We start from the raw sequence: 22,655 nt of genomic DNA on the forward strand, positions 1-22,655 counted from the left end.
TGGGTGCTGTGGGGCTGTAAAAAGCAGTCCTTGCCCCCAACCTAGTTAGGAAGACAAGATAAGGACACAGAGAACCACGTAAGACAGAATAGAATGAAATGATCCATCTGCTCCTAGGTGTTAGACTCTAAGCCCTCTTTCATCCCCCAAGGAATTCTATAGTATTTCTGCACTGCAGGGAGGGGCTAGGAGTTGACTCACAGATATACTAAGATCCCTTTGAGCCCCAAGATAGAATCTGGGTGCATGATCAGCAATTTTTGAGTGCTAAGATGCCACTTGTTAATTGTTCCATGGAGCTCAAGTACTGGGCACAGGTGCTCCAGGACCTCTGGGGATAGAGGTGAGGGGGAGGTTGGGAGAGGGGTCAGAGAGTGAACAGCTTAACCACCCTCTTCTAAATGGAACCAAAGCACCTCCACAACACCATTTTTATCCATTTTAAGTAAAGAGCTTCTATCTGTAATTAAATATGAAAACAAGTTTAGCTAAGAAAAGGAAGACTGAAACCTCTGCAGTGACTTCTAGAACTTTGCTGTTCAATATGGTGGCCACTAGTCACATGTGGACTGAGCACTTGAAGTATGTCTAGAGTAACTCAGGGACTAAATTCTTCATTTTATTTAGTTTTAACTTCAACTTATTCAATTCAGTTACTGAAAAACTTTTAATTATGTTTGGAACAACTTGGGTATGCAAATCTACTTTTTCTATTATTAATTTAAGAAATAAAAATCAAGTATTTCCAACAAAAATATAGCATCTGAATTGAGAGGTGTTAAGTGGAAAATACATACCAGATGTCAAAGATTTCATCTGGAAAAATGAATGTAAAATATCTCAATAATTTTTATATCAATTCTATGTTAAAATAATAATTTGAATATATTAAGTTAAATAAGAGATATTAAAAATTAGTATCACTTTCTTTAGCATGGCTACTGAAAAATTTAAAATTACATATGTGGCTCATATTACATTTCTATTGGACATTGATGGAGGATAAGGTTAAGATGCTCAAAGGATGGGGCAGAGAACAGGAAAATCTTAGTCTGTTTTGAATGTCAAAGTGGCAGAAACCTGGAAAAGAGCAGTGCCCTTGGCTTTGTATAATACCGTTCTGGACAATACCTAAATTATGTCTCTATGTTTAGTATCTAACACAGGAGAGACTGCAGTCTGGTTTGCTGAGCACTTTCATGCTGGGGTCTGCACTAAGGACACAGCATGCATTTTCTCATTTCATTTTCATATTATCCCCTGTGAAGGATAACATAGTACCCATACTACCCCCATTTCACAGACAGATGGGAAAATTGTGGTTTATAGAAGAAAAGTAAACTCCCTAGTGACAGCCTAAGAGCTGAAGACAGGCCATGGGTTCTACTCTGACTGATACCCAAACCTCTGCTCTTATTCATTACATTACCTTTTGGAGTAAATGTTGTTTAAAAGTGCATTCCAAATGGATGAAGGGATCAAGAGAAGTATTTTTAGAGCAAGCATTATGTATGTTAAAAATAAATAAATAAATAGATAATGAAAAAAGGAGCACCATTTAGAAATCTTGCCTACTAAATTGAGATTTTTAAAAAATGGTTTTCATAGGAAGGTCAAAATGGAAATTCTGTTCCACCTTCATCCCCAATCTCCACAAACATAAAAGGTGTAATTTTTACAAAAAAGGTTCCAGACTGGATTAGCAAGGTGGGGCACTCTTCCAAGTTTTCTCTATAGTAATTTAGGAAGAAACCTTAGCTGGTAAAGGAGCTTAATTTGATTCTATGTCCTCTAGGCTCAGAACATGAGGCTGCAGACCGCTGCGAGACAGAAAGAGTCCTGAGCATGCAAGCAGGAGATCCGGGTTTAATCATAGGCTGTGGGACCACAGGGATCTTCATCAGCAGAGGACACATCTTTGAGCAAGGACAGGAAAAAAGGGAGAAGGGGCCCCTAAGGGAACTATCAAAAGGCCTAGGTAAATTGGAACAGAAGCTGGCGTGCGAACTGGTAGGGGTTGGGTGTTGAAGGACAGAGGAGGCTGGGGAGGCAGAGAGGGGCAGTGGATGCAGGGCCCTGTAATCCATACTTAAGTGTTTGAACTTAATCATGAAGCCCACTGTAAACCACTAAAGGAGCATTAAGCCAGGAGGAAAGCAATTAAACTTGTGTTTTTTTAAAGCACTCTGTGGCAGTATTATAGCAGAGGATAGACTGGGGTTAGAGAAAACAGTGTGAAACTATTTCAGTAATCAAAGAGAGAGAGAAAATATAAGGATCTTCACTGAGGTATTGAATTGAGCTGTAGAAACAGAGGCAGACAGAAGAGATTCCGTGGAACAAGAAATAACAGGTCACGGTGGTTGCGTGGATATAGGAAGCACGGTAGAGACTGAGATGCCATGGCCCAAACTCCCCTTTAAGGATGGAGTAAAGTCGGCAGACAGCTGCCAGATGTTCCAGGGCCTGCCTCAGTTGCAGAGAGCCGCCTTCCCGAGGTGCTGCACCTCCCAGGAACACCAGCCAGCACCTGGTGACTTGGCAAAGCAGAGGCAGAAGGGCTCTGATGGACACCACTCACTCCAGAGACTCTGCTGGGTTCACCAAGGTGCTGCAAGAATGCACCTTGGTTCAGCTCTTTTCCCTCTACCAGTCCTTCTCTCTCTTCCTTCTTTCACAGTTGACCATCCCTAATAAATACCTTATCCCCCCAAATCTGTCTCAGCCTTTGCTTCTGGAAAACCCAACCTACAGCAGTGAACCAGCCTTCTCCTCAATCCAGCGGTTAGCGATGAAAATAAATATATACAAGGACAAACATTCCTTCTTTCATTTGGAACCACAGCCTTCAGGAATAGGCTATCTGGACTCCAAGCAGGAAGGAGTTTTGTTTATTTACGGACCAAAATGAAACAGCTTCGCATGAGAGAGGATGATAGAAATAGGTGAGAATCCCTGAGAAATCACCCCTTCAAAATCACACTCTAAGTTTATCAGCCAGAGGTACACTGAGGACACTAGAGCTGTCAGAAGCAAACATTAGTGCCTCCTGACAACTTTTCCCAATCTAATCCTTGTTTGGCTTTTCTTTCACCATAAAATTAAATTATTCACAGCACTGCTTTTCCCAGAAATCAAGACTTCACTGCCTGAGCATTTGCAGTTCTTTCTAGGCTTCATTCAACCATTCATTCATGCATTTTAACAAACATTTCAGTAACAATAGAACTAATGATGGCCTGCATAGATTTCCATCTACCATATGCTAAGATCTAGGTGCTGAGGTCTCATATTGTGGTTTGGGACAAAGATGATGAAAAACTAAGACTCTTAGGACCATGTAGAAAATGCTAGAAAGGTGAAATGTGTACATGGTGTTCCCAGAGAACTGCGGAGGATCCAGTTAGGGTGGCTAGTAGAGTGAATACAGTCTTCAAGGTGAAGATGACTTTGAAGCCTGTGTGGAAAGAGAAGTTGGAGATTGGTGGTTTGAGTGCTGGCATGCTCTGGGGAAAGGCATAACAGCAGAGCAAAAAGTGAGTTTACTGTAGGGAGCCCTGAGGGGCATGGTGTGTTTGAGGCATTGAGTATGTAGCAAAAAGGGGTCCAGAGAGGAATAGAGAACTGGAACAGACTGGACGAAAGGCAGCGGAGGGCTTCAGGCGTGGCCAGGCAATAAGGAATTGCCCAGAGGGGCATGACTGTGAGTGCTCAGATTGGGTTTTTAAGAAGATAAACGTGGCCAGACATGGTGGCTCATGCCTGTAATCCCCAGCACTTTCAGAGGCTGAAGTGGGCGGATCATGAGGTCAGGAGTTTGAGACCAGCCTGGCCAACATGGTGAAACCCCGTCTCTACTAAAAATAGCTGAGTATGGTGGAAATTGCCTGTAATTCCAGCTACTCAGGAGGCTGAGGCAGGAGAATCGCCTGAACCCCGGGAAGGCGGAGGGTGCAATAAGCTGAGATTGCGCCACTGTACTCCACCCTGGGCAACAAGAGCAAGATTCCATTTCAAAAAAAGAAAGAAAGAAAGAACTAGATAAACACGCAGTGTAAAGAAAAGCTTGGGGAATAATTCTTATCTTTAAAACAGTCAAACCAAGTGAAAAATGCAGGCTGCAAAACATTATGTAGTATATGACTTCCTTTTGTTAAATTAACTTAAACGTGTCTCTCTGTAATTTCAACCTAAAGGTTTCTTCATACATAGTGACTGTAACCTAACTGGATTTGTAAACATACTGTAGCCTACTCTTGTAACTAGAAGCCGAGTCTCAGCCAATCACAGAAGACATACTTCAACCACCCACAACCGGCCAACTGTTTAAACTCTGTTCAAATAAGGCCAACGCAGAGCTGTGCCCTATCCAGCTGTTTCTGTACTTCACTTCCATTTTCAGTACCTCACTTCCCCTTTTCTGTCCATAATATCTCTTCAATCACGTGGCAGAGCAAAAGTCTCTCTGAACCTATTCTGGTTGGGGACCTGCCCAATTCATGAACTATTCTTTGCACAGTTAAACTGTTAAATTTAATTCGCCTAAAGGTTTTCTCTTAACAGTTTTAAGAAAACAACAATGAAAGTAGATGAACTATTTGTAAAAATACATTCCCAGGGGAAAAAAATACAGAAAATAGGTTTTCTCTGGGTGGAGGAATTATGAGTGATTTTCTTTTTTCTTTCCCTTTTTTCTTTTTTTTTCTATAATTTCTAATTGGTCTATATTTCTTGTGTAATTTTTTTTTGAGACAGAGTCTCACTCTGTTGCCCAGGCTGGAGTGCAGTGGCACAATCTCAGGTCACTACAACCTCTGCCTCCTGGGTTCAAGCGATTCTCATACCTCGGCTTCCCGAGTAGCTGGGACTATGGGCACACGCCAGCATGCCTGGCTAATTTTTGTATTTTTAGGAGAAACAGGGTTTTGGCATGCTGGCCAGGTTAGTCTTGAACTCCTGACCTCAAGCGATCCACTCATCTTGGTCTCCCAAAATGCTGGGATTACAGGCATAAGCCACCATGCCCAGCCTCTTGTATAATATTTTAAAAGATGCTTTTCCCCCTTAAATCTGATCAGAATCCCACCTTGCCATTAAAACGAATGAACTTGAATTAAGGTATAGATTTGGAACCCCAAGATAAATTCAGAGAAAATGGCAAGATGCAGAATAGTATTCAGAGTATGATCATGTGATTTTTTTTTTTTTTCTTTAAAGAAAAGGATACAAAAATGTAAGCACATAAACTTCCAGAAAAATTCTAGAATTTTGTCAGAGCAGGGGTTGGGATCCAGCGTGGGGTACTCTTTCCTAACGTTTGTGTTTCTTGTATCCCAAGACCTTGTATGTCTTTTGTCATCAAAACAAACTAGCTTACGTTGAAATAAAAACAAAATAAAGGAGAATACTGGGCACTTTTTCCAAACGCTGCTCCACAGTCTGAAGGCAGGAAAGAGACCCAAGGGCAGCTCACCTATTCTCTTGATTTGGCTGTCTCTGTCTCAGTGTACGGGCCCTCACCTGGGTATGTAAAAACACTATCGCTCTGAGAGCTCCTAGGCTCAAGTCTGCTGAATTCCCATTAGGATGGGCAGATTCAGTCTGAGTGGTCAAAAGCTGGAATCTACAATTATCTGGTGGTTGCAGTCCCCCTTCACAGGCAGGGGCTCCTATTACACCAAATCTTCCCCTACCAGTTTTTCAATTATCTATGACTAATGAGCACTTTGGGAACAGTTTCAGACACACACATAATCCTCTTTCTTGATGTCAGCAGCAGAAATTAATGACTATGTGGACTGCTGGGAGACAGAAAATGCATTATAATGGTCAACAGAACTGTTATCCTCTCCAGGAAGGGGTAAGTGGGGGTGGGGTGTTGAATTAACTGGAAGGTTCAGTGTTCCTTTGTCTTCCTACATATATTGAGATGAAACCCAGGAGGAGAGTTGGTTCCAGACCCATAGAAATGTCAGGAAGTGCTTTGGGCATGGGTGGCATGTGACCCTGCTTCCTCTGTGCTTGGCACTGGGGCACCAGCCCCCAGCTCAGTTTTGCTAAAGTCAAGAGGCCAATCAGATTGACTGGGAGAGTACAAAGTGGCACCATACCTTACCAGCAAAGAGTCCTTTCAGACTGAACCTACAATCTTGTTTAGGGGTGGGGAAACAAAACTTTATGATAGCCTCATCACTCACTACAGAAATGTTTAATGAGTACCTGGTACATGCCAAGCAGTGTTCTAATGCTAAAAATGTATTAAGGAACAAGATAGATATGGCCCCTACACTCAAGTTGCTTACTTTCCAGTAGACACTATTCCCATCCAATACCTCTTCTTATTCCATCTTGTAGTTATTACACCTTGTAAGCACCTATGCGATTTGGACTGAGTTTTACATAATGTTACATCCCTGGCCCTACAGTCTGGCCTATAAAAGGTGTTTAATAAAGAAACACACACATATTTTTAATCCACCTTAAAAATTATGACCCTTATGTTATGTTTTATTTTGTTCCCCATTTATATCTTGATCTCTCTTTCCCACTAGACAGAGAATAGTTCAAATTATTTATCTCTGTATTCATTTCCCCTCAGCACAACGTCCAGCAGTGTCTAGAACATAAGTTCTCACCAATGTTCGTTTAGCTGAACTTAGTTTTTTTAAGAAAAGAGATCATGAGACAAAGATCAATCAATTTAGACAAAAACATTAAACACACACTCACACAGGAAGCTGAGTATCAGTTGGGAGAGTAAAGAGAAGAGACTGTTTTTACTCTTGATCTTGAATGCTACTGGGACACAAAATGTGTTTTCTAACATAATCCCACCAGTAATAAACACTTTCATCTCTCTATCTTATTACAATGGAGTATGTCAAGGCTGTTTAGGGAAAAACTCTGAAACCATGTTTTTCCTCTGGTCTTACACCACAGCAATCACCCATATAGAAGGTGACTTCTGTGACGAAATGCATAGGAGTTTCTCCCGACCACCAAGCAAGCACTTAATTCTGTAGCAGACACCAGCTGGATGTCCTTTAGTTCAGTTCCAACACTGTCTACTTGGAGATTGCATCAGATATCACAGATTGAAGGCTCAGTCCCCAAGAATGCCCCCAACTCCACACCCCAGACACCAGTGGCAAGTTCAACCTTCCACAACTTCTGAACTACTGACTTCAAGTTGGGGTTCTCACAACCCCATCTTCAGGTTTGATTAATTTGCTAGAGCAGCTCACATAACTCAGGGAAACATGTGTATTGGTTTATTATAAATACTACTACAAAGGATACAGATGAACAGATGTGTATGGCAAGGTAAGGGGGAAGGGGCATAGAGCTTCCATGCCTTCCCTGGGCACTCCACCCTCCAGGAACATCCATGTGTTCAGCAATCAAAAAGCTTTCCAAACCCTGTACTCTTGGGTTTTCATGGAGGCTTTTTTACACGGGCATGATTGACAACCGTGTAAAAATATGATTGGACAAAAAGCACCTTATCTAAACCCAGCAAGGACTATCTGTTCAGACTTTTCTTGGCCTCTCTGTGTAGCATTCTTTCCACTAGGGTATGGGGCAGGACCCTCTCTGGAATGAGGGTCTTCTGATCCATAATCAAATTAGCATCCTACCTTGCGCAGGTGAAGAAGGACCAGAGGGGTCACTGAGAGAGACTTACCTGAGGCCTCAAGTGCCCCAATGTTATAATAAGGACTATGGGAGTTAACCAGGAATCATGGGCAAAAACCTATCTCTCTCTATATTATATATATATATGTATAACATATATATATGCATTTGTGGTATTATTTTATATATATATATATATTTTCACCCATGATTCATGGCTAACTCTCATAGTCCTTATTATATATTTAATTAAAAATTATATTTATTAATATATCTATATAATGCATATATATATTATATACATATATACACACACACACAACACCACAAAAGCCAATGCATATACCTAGAAAACAGGTGACCACCAGCAGGCCCAAGCATCTTATTACACATAGCAGATGCTACAGTGGCAAGATAATGTTGATAACACCTTTCTAGCGAAACAGAAGTTCTCAAATTCTCTTTGCCTGGTCAAGTCTGGTTCAAGAAGTCCAACAAGCAATGGGTAACTATTGTAGGTCTGTGTTCAGAGGAGTGTTGTATACAATTTGTATTTTAACACAATAAATATTATAATAGTAATAGTGCTCATTTATCAAAACCTGTGAGCTTTCAGTCACTGCTCTTCTTACTTTTCAGTTGCTATCACCTTCATTGCTAACACCAAACCAATGGTATTAGAATTAGATTTTATAGTAATAGAATTAGTTATCTACATGAAGAGTCTACGGTATTGCAAACTATTATTTTACAGTTGTAGAAACACAAGCACAGAAAGATTACATAATTTGTTCAAAGTCACTATGTAATGGGACATGGTCAGGATTTCAACTCAAGAATCTCTGACTCCATGGTATGGCGTCTTTCTACTATACCATGTACGTTAGAGAGGGCAGGCATAGAATGTGATGGGTAAAAAAGGAAAACCACCTCATTTGCAGGAGGCACCCCTGGTAAGTCCTGTCTAGGAACAAAACCACAAGAGTCATGAAATCTGAACATGCTGAATCTTTTAGCTTCTTCCACTCCTCGCCTCTCATTCTTTCTCTGTTCCAAAAACAGAGACACAGGATTTCGAATGGCCCATACAGACCATCAACTTCAGTGTATACACTTTACAGTAGAGAAAACTGAACCCAGAGAAGGAGGTGGCTTCCCTGGAGTCAACCAGTTGTGGGAGCAGAGTCTAGACTGAATCCAGAGCTCCTGACTGAAGGAAAGTTTCTTCCACATTGCCAGCACTCCCTGCTATAGCAGCACCATCCTGCATCTTCCCTCACCTGGAGTAGGAAGCTCATCTAAGCCAGGGCAGTAAGTTACAAAGAGAACAAGGGAGTTGGCAAAAATTCAACAGATTCCAGGGGTGTGGGTGGCCAATTCGGAACTATTCAGAGCATAAAGCATAGTCTTTTTAGCTTGAAATCATCATCCACTTTGGCACCCACAGTGACCCAATTCTCTAGATAATTGCCGGTGCCCTATTTTGTTCTCACCCAGCCTAAGGCCACACGCAAAAAAGTCTTCCCTGGGTAGATCGTAATTAATCACTCTTTCCTCTACAATCCCACAGCATGTTTTTTTGAAATTACATCATTCTGTTCTACATAATGGCTTTTCCCCTTGTGCTTCCCTCTTCTAATTTAGATTATAATCGCCTTGAGGGCAGAGCTCTTTTTGTAGATAATATATCCATAAGAGGCAGGTGGTTTAGCATAGCACTTGGGAGTTCAGGTTAGGGGGTGGACCGACTTGGATGGAAGTGGTGGCTTTATCATTCACAGGGCTTGTGACCTTGGGCAAGTGATTTTACTTCCTTGCAACGGTTTCCTCACCTGTAAAAAGGCTATAATAATGTTATTTTTCTACCAGAGTGGTTATGAGAATCAAGCAAGATAATGCAAATAAGCATTTTAGCATGTTGTCTGCCACATGACAAATGATAGACAAAAGTCAGATAAAATTATGGTTATTATGACCCCCTATTCCCAGCAATACGTATTGGATATCGCCTGACACATGGAGGGTACTCGGCTCATTCTGGCTGAGCTTCCAAAGCTTGAGGAGAAACCCTTGATGTTACAGCATGTGGAGATATATGCTTTTGGGGTCAGGAGAGCAAACTGTAGAACCTGTGAAAGCTGTTAAAATATTCACAGTGGTGGAATTCAGTTTTCTAGCACAAAAAGTTTCTCCCTATGGTCATGTCTCCATGGCATGCCTTCAGAGGGAAATGCTTTAAAAGTGCAGAAGGTGTTCTCTCTGGAGTTATTTTAAGAACAAAATGCTTGTTTCAAAAGGAAAATTCATTATTTTGTCAGCAAAATACTTGACTGTTAAGATGTCCAATGCTTTCAAGACCCATGCAAACAGTTCTACCATGGAGAGTTACCCCACTTCTAGGAAAAGGAAAACTTGGGAAATACATGAAAATACTTTAGCTGTCATTGTGCTCAAAATATTACAAGGTTTAAAGCAGTGGTTTCTACAATTTTGCTTTGTTTTTTTTTTTTACAATCCAATACAAAGATCACATAAAGAAAACTAGGGATTTATATAGGTTTCTCAATTTTTTACCCTGTCTCATTTACTCATTAAAACCAAATCTTACAATCAGGATTTATTTGACACAAAATTGTATCACAAAAACATAGGAAGGAGAGGATCTCAAAATAAATGATGTTCTTTTATAAGGTAAATACACTTCCTTTTATGACCTTATGTATTTATTGCATCACACACCAGTGAACACTTTGTCAAGGGCCAGTGTTGGTTTCTAGTCTGGACTACTGTTTGCAAACTGCTGACTTACAAAATGATAACAGCCTCCTAACAATGGGTGAATCTACAGGATGTCAAACAGCAACTCTCAGGTGAACCACTCAGTCAGTGGGTCTGGTGTTAACCATACAATGCCAAACATCTGGTGATCTGAAGACATCTGGGGCTTTCCTATCATGTAGACCAAACATGATTCAGGTAATTGACAAAATTTTTCACTTCCCAACCAGATGTCTTACTCACATAAAAATGAAGCCCAACTTGTACTTTCATGTGCAAATAGGCTAGACAAAAATTCACCCCTGGAGGGCAGGATTAATTGCTTATCCTCAATGAATGCTAAATTACATATTATTTCTTCTTCTATTTCCAACTATTTTACCTTTGAAGAAAGTTTTCTGCTATTGTTTTGAAAAGCATACATTTCATCTTAGAAATGATCTGTCTTTTTACATGTTTCTCCCTCATTTTTTTTCTTGTTGTTGTTATTGTTAAAGAGGCAGTGTGCTACAATGAAAAGAATGTGATATTAGAAGTCAGGATAATCTGAGTTCTAATTCCATGCACCTACTTCCCCAAACTTTAAGGGCTTTGGAAAAAAGGCACTTAAAATCCCTGAATTCAGTTTCTTTGCAGATACATATCATAAAAACCATCTATAAGAGGCACTGTGAAGATTTGAGATCATTTATTCCTATAGTATGTATTGGGTGCTTGCTCTGTGCCTGGTACTGAGAGACCATGGAGAACCACAGTGTCTGCCTGTCCTCCAGGAGTTCTGTCAGTAACAAAAAACTCATGCTTCACACTGGAATGACAAACGTACCATAAAACTAAGGTGATATCTTTACTCAGGATTTTAAATAAAATTATAAGCAACTCCAAATGTTGCTGATCCTTAAAGGTGAATATCAAGTTTGTAAAAGGAAGGATGTGTCTGAAACCTTTCCTCTTCCTTAAATCTACTTTCAAGCATACCTTGGAATTTGCTCTGATCATGTTTGCTTAAAGAATTAATGTGGTTATCAATGACCTTCCACCTTCTATGCCGTTGTCCTGACAACCAAGCATTTACTAGACAGAATATGGAAAACAGACAACAATGTGTCTCCTCAGTCAGTGTGGGTAGGCAAAAATTCAACAGTACAGAGACAATCAAATGACTAGGGTCTTTGTGTTTGAAATCCTTAAAGGGAAATACAGATAAACATACACACACACACACACACACACACACACACACACACACACACACACACACACATACATGAATAAAAGAGAGTAAAGACTTTACAGAGAATGTAACTGGGCAAGGAGAAGTTGCTATGCAGGACTCACTTGTACTATGTTTCAAGAGCCATGTCACAGGTAATGTTGTACATAAAGAAGAAGGGCTAAGTCTGTTGTTACTGTTGTTCAGTTACCCTAATAAGATGTTAGGTTCTTTTCCTAGCCTATGTTTCACCAAAGCCAGAAATATCTCAAACATATGAAGAAATGGAATACGACTATGTTCTTAAACTTTTTTTTTCAAGAACCAAAACTTTTTTTTTCCCAAATGAAATCTTTTATAGCACTCTGGTACAGCAGTCTCCCCTTATCTGCAGTTTCGCTTTCCATGGTTTCAATTTCCCATGGTCAACTCTAGTACAAAAATATTAAATGGAAAATTCCAGAAACAAACAACTCATAAGTTTTAAATTGCACACCATTCTGAATAGTGTGATGGATTCTCACGTTGTCCAGCTTGGTCCCACCTGGGATGTGAATCATCCCTTTGTCCAGCAAATCCATGCTGTATGCACTACCTCCCTGTTGTCCACTTAGTAACCCTCTCAGTTATCAGATCAAAAAAAAAAAAAAAAAACATAGTATACATAGGGTTCAGTAATACCTGTGTTGTTAGGCATCCACGGGGGGGTCTTGGAAGGTATTTTCCATGAATAAGGGGGAACTACTATATATAATTATTCTCTGGTTCAAGCAGATAATAATTATATTATTTATTATATATAATAATTATATTATCAGGTGCTCTGACACCTGAGGGACATCCAGATTTAGCGGGGCTGAGAAATAGAGATCCAAATCTAAATGTTAACCTATAGTGAGAGACTATCCATCCTGGAAGCATGAAAGAGGGGAGGGATGGTAATTTGGAACTGTAAAATAGAGCTCCTTGAGGCTTCTACTACAGTACAAAAGCAGAAGAAGCAGAAAAGTGTCCACTTTTAACCACACAGACAGTGACCTCACTCCTGAGTGAAGGAGGACACTGGCACTTGCAGTCCCATGGGGAGGAGTGGAATTTGCCAAGTTGGCATTTAGCCAAAATGCTGGAGTAAAATCCCTGAAGCCCTCACTCATGTTGACATGGAAATCAAGCAGAGAAATATTCAAAACATGATGCCATAACTTAATGACACTTAAAGTTCTATCTAGGTCACCCAGTTGGCGGGGGAGGGGGATCCTACACATATTGGGAAAAATGCTCAACTGCTAGGATGGAAGCTTTAAGCTTTGTAAATCAAAGAAAATCGAATTTCTCTCTTTTTTAAAGTCTCATTCTTTGGACACAGGATCTGGGAGAATGATCAGACCTTGGGCACAACGAAAAAGGAAGACTGGCTCGAAGCCCAGAGTGTCGCCAGCCTTCCTGTCCTCTTACTGTGGCCACAAGAAGAGTTCCCAGAGGAAGCACTCATGGCAGATGGAGCTGGTTGTGGTCTCAAACAGGCTATGGGCCTTGCTCTGGGAGGAGAAACAGTTGAACTATGCAGGGCCCAGCCTTTTGGAGCTGTTTCGATGGACAGCCTTTGGGAATGGCACCACCTCTGGAAGGTGATCAAGCATGGATATCCATGAGGCCATTCCACTAGGTCTTAGTTTGTATGGTAAGGACTGACTTTGTTTTAGAGCAAAAATAGACATCATGAAGCTCTTATGCTCTGTGGTGTTTCTTCGATTGACAAAGATAATAAAACTTCATTATAGACAATTGCAACAATACAGATAGCAGAAAAAAATTCCCCTTAATTTTTCTCCTCCCAGAGAAAACTACTAATATTAGAAAATATTAGAGAATATACTTTCAAAATACTAAGATACACACGTATTTAATCTTATGTAAAAGGGATTGTATAATTATGCAATTTTGTGGCCTCCTTTCTTAACTCAATGGTATTTCAGACACTTTTCCTCATCAATGAGGACACACATCCTTCTTGAAAATGTATAATATTCTGTAATTCTAATGTGCCACATTGTTTAACCAATTCTTAGTAATGGACAGTTTGTGTCTAATTTAAAAACAAAGACTTAGAAAGGAGAAACTTGGTTCCAAAGGATTATTCCAAGGAAGGAGGGGAATTATCACAATAGGGAGAATACAAGGTCTGCAGGAGTCTCAAGGGTTAGGCAAAAAGGGTTTTTCTTTCACAGAAGAAAACAAGACGAGAAGAAATGGGGTATGGGGAGATGGAATGAAACTGATGTGCCTGGATAGTAGATCAGAGAATGTTTTACCCTGAGGCCAGCCTCCTTTTGGAGAGGGACCTATAAGGATTAATTATATGTGTCAACCTGATTGGGTCACAGGGTGCCCAGATATTTGGTCAGACATTATTCTGGGCATTCCTATAAGGGTATTTTTTTTTATACTTTAAGTTCTAGGGTACCTGTGCACAATGTGCAGGTTTGTTACATATGCATACATGTGCCATGTTGGTGTGCTGTACCGATTACCTCATCATTTGCATTAGGTATATCTCCTAATGCTATCCCTCCCCCCACCCCCTCCCCACAATAGGACCCAGTGTGTGATGATCCCCTTCCTGTGTCCAAGTGATCTCACTGTTCAATTCCCACTTATGAGTGAGAACATGCGGTATTTGGTTTTCTGTTCTTGCGATAGTTTGCTGAGAATGGTTTCCAGCTGCATCCATGTCCCTACAAAGGACACGAACTCATCCTTTTTTGTGGCTGCATAGTATTCCATGGTGTATATGTGCCACATTTTCTTAATCCAGTCTGTCACTGATGGACATTTGGGTTGATTCCAAGTCTTTGCTATTGTGAATAGTGCCGCAATAAACATATGTGTGCATGTGTATTTATAGCAGCATGACTTATAATCCTTTGGGTATATACCCAGTAATGGGATGGCTGGGTCAAATGGTATTTCTAGTTCTAGATCCTTGAGGAATTGCCACACTGTTTTCCACAATGGTTGAACTAGTTTACAAGCTTACAGTCCCACCAACAGTGTAAAAGTGTTCCTATTTCTCCACATCCTCTCCAGCACCTGCTGTTTCCTGATTTTTTAATGATTGCCATTCTAACTAACATTCTAACATTCCTATGAGGGTATTTTCATATGAGAGTAACATTTAATCTGAGACTGAGTAAAGCAGATCGTCCTCTCTAATGTGGGTGAGCTTCATCCAAACAATCAGTTGAAGGCCGGAACAGAACAAAGAGATTGTCCCTCTCCTGAGTAAGACAGAATCCTTCCTGCCTGGCCTTCAAACTGGGGAACAGACATTTTTCCTGCTTCTGGACTAGAAATATTATAGATAGATAGATAGATAGATAGATAGATAGATAGATAGATAGATAGATAATCTCTATCCTATTGGTTCTGTTTGTCTGGAGAACACTGCCTAATTGAGGACCTTTACGAAGGGGCTGCATGCTGGCTCTGGCCGAGGGTAGGAGAAAATTCAGGGCATGAGATAAGGTCGAAATCTTAACCAAAGTTTGGCTAACAAGCATTTTGTTCCAATTGATCAGCGGGGCCAAGCAGTTGAGCTACTCACTTATAAGGCACAGATGGGGAATGTGACAGGTCTATGTCTGGCCATGTCATAGTTGAACAAGGGATGCACACCCATGAGTCTTACCTACACACATGGGGAAGGGCAGTTCTTTGTAGCAGGCCACATCCCGGAACACAAAGTATGAGGGTATTTCTCAATCGTCACTGTTTTCCGGGTGCACAGGGCAAAGGTAAAATTCAACATTGTAATTTCTTATGACCCCCATTTCAAATAATACTATCAAGAACATCTTTGAATATGCATTCTCGCCCATGCAGTGCCATGGCTTATTTGAGTAGTTTAAGAATGGCAACTCTGTTACCCCTCACTAATAGGGGTTGGGATAAATGTCCAATATCCTCCAGCCCAGTAGCTCACATCCTAAAGGTATTAAAACCCCAGGAAAAAGTATGAACACTTTTCTGTAGCCAGAAATATCAAATCTGAGACAATCTGAATCTCCTTCCTTAGATGGATGATTCCCAGGCTCCTTGGTCAGGCAGTGAGAGGGTGGAAGGAACCCAAGTATTGAATATAGGCACCCTCAGGTTCAATTCTGCTCCAGCATTTACCAGCTGTTAGAAATTGGGTTATGTTCCTAATTTCTGTTTTTCTTCTTATCTAAGATGGGAAGAATAGCAGGTAAAAGAAACATTGTCAAAATGAATAAGATGATGAATGTAAAAAGGCCCAGCACACTGCATGGCACTTAATTTCCATAAATATTTCTCCTTCCACATAGAGGAAGTTACATAAAAAGCAAAAACTAGTATGAGGAAAGGGGACTAAGTTGTACTTAGTACTAACTTACCAACTGTGAACCAAGCATTGTACAATGTACTTTACAGCTCTAGTCTCATTTGAACTCATATTAGTCCTGTAATGGAGGGGAGGTCACCCCAAATTATAGGTAAAGAAACCAAAATGTAGGACGGATTTGTAACTTGTCTGAACTAATACAAAACAAATGGCAGGATTCGAGTTTGGATCAATTTGCTTCAGTTACGAAGTCCATTCACTTTCCATCGGCCAATGAATGTAACACGGATGTCTGTTGGTTCTACCCTCTCCATATGGGAAAATGACAATATACCTAATGTACCTGCAAATTCCATCAGTAAGATTCTACTTGGTAACCTCTAGGCTCACTCTCCAATGGAAGGTTGGTATTTCTTTCTCCTGGGCCTAGGGCTAATATCCCAGCCACAGACCAGCAGAGTACCCAGTGGATGCTCTAGGACCCCTGCTGTGTTTCTACCTCACATTTCTTCATAAGAATAATGAAGAAGCATGCAAAAGCTGCAGCAAAAGAGATACCAGCTCTAACAGGCTGAGATAATTCACAAAATGAACTCATACTGTAGCTGACTTCCACAGCTCAAAACAATCTCCTAAGCCAAAGACTAAAAGTAAAGGCGGATTTTTCACAAGGTAAAATTCATTCCCTGAGGTAAGGGGAAAGGAAGAAGATGAAGACTGAAACTCCATTTACTAAATGCCTGGAAGGCAGCTGCTAGCATTGCCATGCTTCAGCAGAGGAAACAGAAGCTCAAGGCCTTGATAAGCGGTGAAGCTGGGAATTCCTACCAGCTGTCTGACTCCAAATCCCACTCCAACCTATCTCCTTTCCTATTTCATAATTAAAATGCTCAGTCAGAACCAAAGAAAACCTCAAGGGCAAAGAAGGGAAGGGAGGGAGGAAGGGAGACAGGGGGACACAGAGGGAGGGGGAGAAGGGAAGAAGTAGAGAGAGAAAGAGAGTGTGTGTGAGAGAGCACATGAGAACACATGCAAGCCAGAGCAGGAGTGAGAGCAGCACTGGCATTGTGTCCTAACACTAACTGCCCTGTGACTATTAGTTTGCTTTGTTCCTCATTTTCAGCTACTGCATTATGAGACTAGTGTCAGCAAAGTAGGCTCCCCAATTAGCAGCATGAACAGCACTTGGGAACTTGTTAGAAATGCACATTCTCAGGCCCCACCCTAGACCTACTGAAGCAGAAACTGTGGTGTAGGGCCCAGCCATCCTCTCTCACCAGGTGATTTTGATGCACACCAAGGTACAAAGAGCCCTGCAGTAGAGTCACCTAGGGAGCTTTTGAAAATAGCAATTCCTGGGCCCCATTCTTGACTTCTGGTCAATGGTTATAAGGTAGAACCCTAGGATTCTTATTTTTCAAAGCTCCCAGGTAATCTGGAGACATAAGCAGATATAGGCACAGAATCCAAAGAAAATAAATATTAACAATTAGAACATGTAAAGGCATTATGTACTGGATGTATGAATTTTACAAGTACAATCTAAGATTAAACAATGGCCTCTCTTCTGAATTGAATGACTTTGAGCAAGCTACTCTCCAGTCTCCTTCTCCTCATTTGTAAAATAGTTAATAACACATATTTTAGGGGTGTGAAAATTGAACAATGATACTAAATTCTTGGTATAGTGTATGGTACATAGTAAGCACTAAATAAATGAGGTCAATTTTTATTAATCTCCTAATAACAATAAAGAAAAGCTAACTCATGTAGAATTTCTGTTACACCAAGTGGCACAGGTTGGGGTGCAGGAGGGAGACCCCCCCCAGCATCTGTAAAGCTTTCTTACTCCCTTGTGCCCTGTTGTGCATGAGAATATGCTCTTGCAGGGAAATGTGACATCCTCTAATTATGCTGCCTTACAAAAAGCAGGTGCAAAAAAGGGCCTGGAAGACTGTGGATGGAAAAATGGGGCAGCAGTGTGAGAGTATTCTGAAACAATGCAAAGACAGAAATAGCAGCGCTGACAGAGTTGCAGGTACTAATAGGAAATCCACACTTCCAGGAAGGGAGAGTCCACTGACATGGGGGAGAACTGTTCACTCTGTCTGGCCTTCTGTGTGCAGAAAGGAGACAGGTGAGAGTCAGAAGAACATACTGGAAACAGAGGCTGGAGGCCTACTGCAGAACAGAAATGGGCAATTCATACTGAAATCCAGATGAGGAGAATTGCGTTCTACCTTTATTTATTTATTTTTTTTGAGATGGACTCTGGCTCTTGTCGCCCAGGCTGGAGTGCAGTGGCATGATCTCGGCTCACTGCAACCTCCGCCTCCTGGGTTCAAACTATTCTCCTGCTTCAGCCTCCTGAGTAGCTAGGATTACAGGTGCCTGCCACCACACCCCGCTGATTTTTGTATTTTTTAGTAGAGATGGGGTTTTGCCATGTTGGCCAGGCTGGTCTCAAATTCCTGACCTCAGCTGATCTGCCGCCTCGGCCTTGCAATGTGCTGGGATTACAGGCATAAGCCACGATGGTGGGCCTCTGGCTGTTTTTTTAAGCAGTTATTTCCACTAAGGTGTGAAACCAGCATGCTTCAAGCATTTCTTTTCCTCTTCCTGCTTGAAATTTGTAAATCTATTTTCCAAGGATGATGATGTGGGATGTTTGGGTCTACATACCTGTGTTCTGGCAGTTATTTCTCTATGAAATACCCTTCTCTACTCTTCATAAGGCTAACCTCTTTACTCCTTCTGGAAGCAGTTCAGGGGTCACCTACTCCAGGAAGGCAATCCTGAATGCTTACCTGTTTGACACCCAGAGCTGTGGTAGTTAGGCCCCCCTCATTAATGCCATAACACCTAGCATATAATTGTCATGTTGCCTTAAGTTGGTGTTTCCCAGAGGAGTTTAAAAAGATGTTAAAAGGTATTATTTGAAAGAAGCTATTCGTGCAAATAAATTTGGGAAATGTAAAGTTGAACAAAGTACACAGGTTTCTGTGATGTAACAATTGGGACTTTAATATGCTGGTGTGCACTGAGAATCTCTAAGGAAATATCAAACATGAATCCCCAACCTGATTTGATTGTGGACATTTTTTTCATCAATCTGGTAACCACATATCATTTGTTTATTTGTTCATCTATTTTATTTTTTTTTAACTTTTATTTTAGGCTCAGGGGTACATGTGCAGGCTTGTTACACAGGTAAACTGCATGTCACATTAGTTTGGCGTGCAGATTATTTCATCACCCAGGTGATAAGCATAGTATTCTACAGGTAGTTTTTCGATCCTCACCCTCTTCCCAACCTCCAGCCTTAAGTAGGCCCTAGTGTCTACTGTTCTCTCCTTTGTGTTCATATATATTCAGTGTTTAGCTCCCACTTATTAGTGAGAATATGCAGTATATGGTTTTCTGTTCCTGCATTAGTTCGCTTAGGATAATGGCCTCGAGCTCCATTCATGTTGCTGCAGAGGACAAGATCTTATTCTTTTTAATGGCTGTGTAGTATTCCAGGGTATATATGTGCCATATTTTCTTTATCTAGTCCACTGTTGATGGGCATCTAGGTTGATTTCATGTCTTTGCTATTTTGAATAGTGACACAAAAAATAAAAATACCTAGGAATACAGCTAACCAGGGACGTGAAAGATCTCTACAACGAGAATTACAAAACACTGCTGAAATAAATCAGAGATGACACAAATAAACGGAAAAACATTCCATGCTCATGGAAAGGAGGAATCAATATTATTAAAATGGCCCCACAGCCCAAAATAATTTACAGATTCAATGCTATTCCTATCAAACTACCAATGACATTTTTCACAGAATTAGAAAAAACAATTCTAAAATTCATATGGAACCAAAAAAGAGTCCAAATAGACAAAGCAATCCTAAGCACAAAGAACAAAGCTGGAGGCACTACATTACCTGACTTCAAACTATATTCCAAGGCTACAGTAACTAAAATAGCATGGCACTAGTACAATAACTGATACATAGATCCATGGAACAGAATAGAGAGTCCAGAAATAAAGCCACACACCTACAACAATCTGATCTTCAACAAAGTTGATACAAACAAGCAATAGGGAAAGATGCACCTCCCCCAACCAATTCAATAAATGGTGCTGGGATAACTGACTAGCCATAAGCAGAAGATTGAAACTGGACCCCTTCCTTATATCCATATTTAAAAATCAACTCGAGATAGATTAAAGACTTAGATGTAAAACGTAAAACTATAAAAACCCTAGTAGAAAACCTAGGAAATACAATTAGGTACTATATACCTAATTGCATACCATATATAAAAATCATATATAAAATCAGTACTCCATATATAAAAACCAATTCAAGATACATTAAACACTTAGATATAAAACCTAAAACTATAAAAACCCTAGAAGAAAACCTATGAAATACCATTCTAGACATAGGCTATGGCTAAGATTTCATGATGAAGATGTCAAAAGCAATTGCAACAAAAGCAAAAATTGACAGATTAAACTAAAAAGCTTCTGCACAGCAAAAGAAACTATCAACAGAATAAACAGTCAACCTATAGAATGGGAGAAAATATTTGCAAACTATGCATCCAACAAAGGACTAATATTCAGAATATTTAAGGAATTTAAGCAAATTAACAAGCAAAAACCCCATTAAAAAATGGGGAAATAACATGAACATTTTTCAAAAAAAGACATACAGCCAACAAACATATGAAAAAGTTCAGCATCAGTAATCATTAGAGAAATCCAAATCAAAATCACAATGAGATACCATCTCACATCAGTCAGAATGGCTATCATTAAAAAGTCAAAAGGTAACAGATACTGGTGAGGTTGTGGAGAAAAGGGAATGCCTATATATTAGTGGTGGGAATGTAAATTCATTAAGCCATTGTGGAAAGCAGTTTGGTGATTCCTCAAAGAACTTAAGAGAACTTCTTTCTCAAAGAACCATTTTACCCAGCAATCCCATTAGCAGGTATATACCCGAAGGAATATAAATTGTTCTACCAGAAAGAATTTTTGTTTCCTAAAAATAGCCTCTAGTACCCCAAAGGGTACACTGTGGAATATGCCGCTATATTTTTCTGGCACTCTCTGCTCTTTCTTCCTCACCAGACCATAATTTCCTTGTGGGCAACGGTATTACATATTGCACTTCTGGTATCTACAACCTACCATCTGCTATACAGTAGATACAAAGTGAGAGCCAAGAGAATGTTAAAAAGTAAAATCATCATTTCCCTTTGAAACCCATCTAGTGGCTTTCTGTACATCTAGGAAAGCTTTGGCTGCTTTATTCCAAGGCTCACAAGGTTCTACATTTTTTAAACGTCTTACCCCATCACTTGTCCTTCCCTTTCCTCAGTACCTTCTGCTAAATTGGTCTTTGCTATCTCCTCAAATATGCCAATCTTATTCCCAGCCCTGGGCCTCTGCTCCTGCTGTTGCTTCTGCCAGAAACACTCCTGCCCACTTGTTCACACTGCTTAGGCCATCTCCACATCAAGGTCACAACTCTGAAGTCACCTCCTTGGAGAAGCCTTCCCTACCCACATTTCAGCCAGCATTTTATTTCCATCATAACAATTAGCCATACTTGCATTTGTCTTGTTTATGTGTGTACTTGCTTACTGTCTGGTATCTCCATCTCACATGGTAATGTGATGTAACCTTACTGTCTTGCTTATTGCTACCTTCAAGAGTGCTGGAATGAAAAAGGTGTTTTAATGCTGGCAAATGAAAGAATGAATCGAACTGATCTACGTAGCACAGCAGATACAAACCCTGCCTTCCTCCCAGAACTGAATCAAACCCTAGGCTGCCAATGACTAGATCTGTGACCAGGGCAAGTGATTTAGCCTCAAAAAGGCTCACCTTCGCTGTAAAATAAGATATAACAGATTTAACTTTTAAGCAACACATTGAATACATTAATTAGTCTCTATCTCCCCTGAGAAGAGAATGAAATCAACGTAAGCTGGAATTATTTTCCATTGTTTTCAAATATTTTTTAATTGTGGTAAAATACATGTAAGATAACATTTACTATCTTAACTGTTTTTATGCATACAGTTCAGTTGCATTAAGTACATTCACACGTCATGAAACCATTACAACCACCCATTTCTAGAACACTTTTCATCTTGTAAAACTGAAACTCTATATCCGTTAAACACTTACTTCTCCTTTCCCCCTTCCCCCAAATCCCTGGAACCATCATTCTACTTTCTATCTCTATGAATGTGACTACTCTATGTACCCCATATAAAAAGGATCATACAGTATTGGTCCTTTTGTGACTGCCTTATTTCATTTAACATAGTATCTTCAAGACTCATCCATGCTATAGTATGTGTCATAATACCCTTTCTTTTTAATGCTGAATCGTATTCTGTTATGTGTATGTATCACATTTTGTTTATCAGTTCTGTCACTAATGAACACCTGGTTTGCTTCCACATTTTAGCTATTGTGAATGATGTTTCTGTTAAGATGGGTGAACAAACATGTATTTGAGTCCTTGCTTTCCATTCTTTCAGGTATATGCCCAGAAATGAAATGCTGGATCATATGGTAATACTATTTTTAACTTTTTGAGGAACTACCACCATATTTTACAGCAACCATACCATTTTACATTCC

General features: G+C 40.2%; 1 protein-coding gene across 11 annotated transcripts in view; it reads right to left on the reverse strand.

Annotated features, from left to right (window-relative positions):
• FGGY (FGGY carbohydrate kinase domain containing) overlaps positions 1-22,655 on the reverse strand; it is a 447,226-nt gene that overhangs the window by 238,152 nt on the left and 186,419 nt on the right. The window lies entirely within an intron of this gene.

The sequence above is a fragment of the Rhinopithecus roxellana genome, chromosome 12, assembly GCF_007565055.1.
Source record: "Rhinopithecus roxellana isolate Shanxi Qingling chromosome 12, ASM756505v1, whole genome shotgun sequence".
Classification (NCBI taxonomy): Eukaryota; Metazoa; Chordata; class Mammalia; order Primates; family Cercopithecidae; genus Rhinopithecus; species Rhinopithecus roxellana.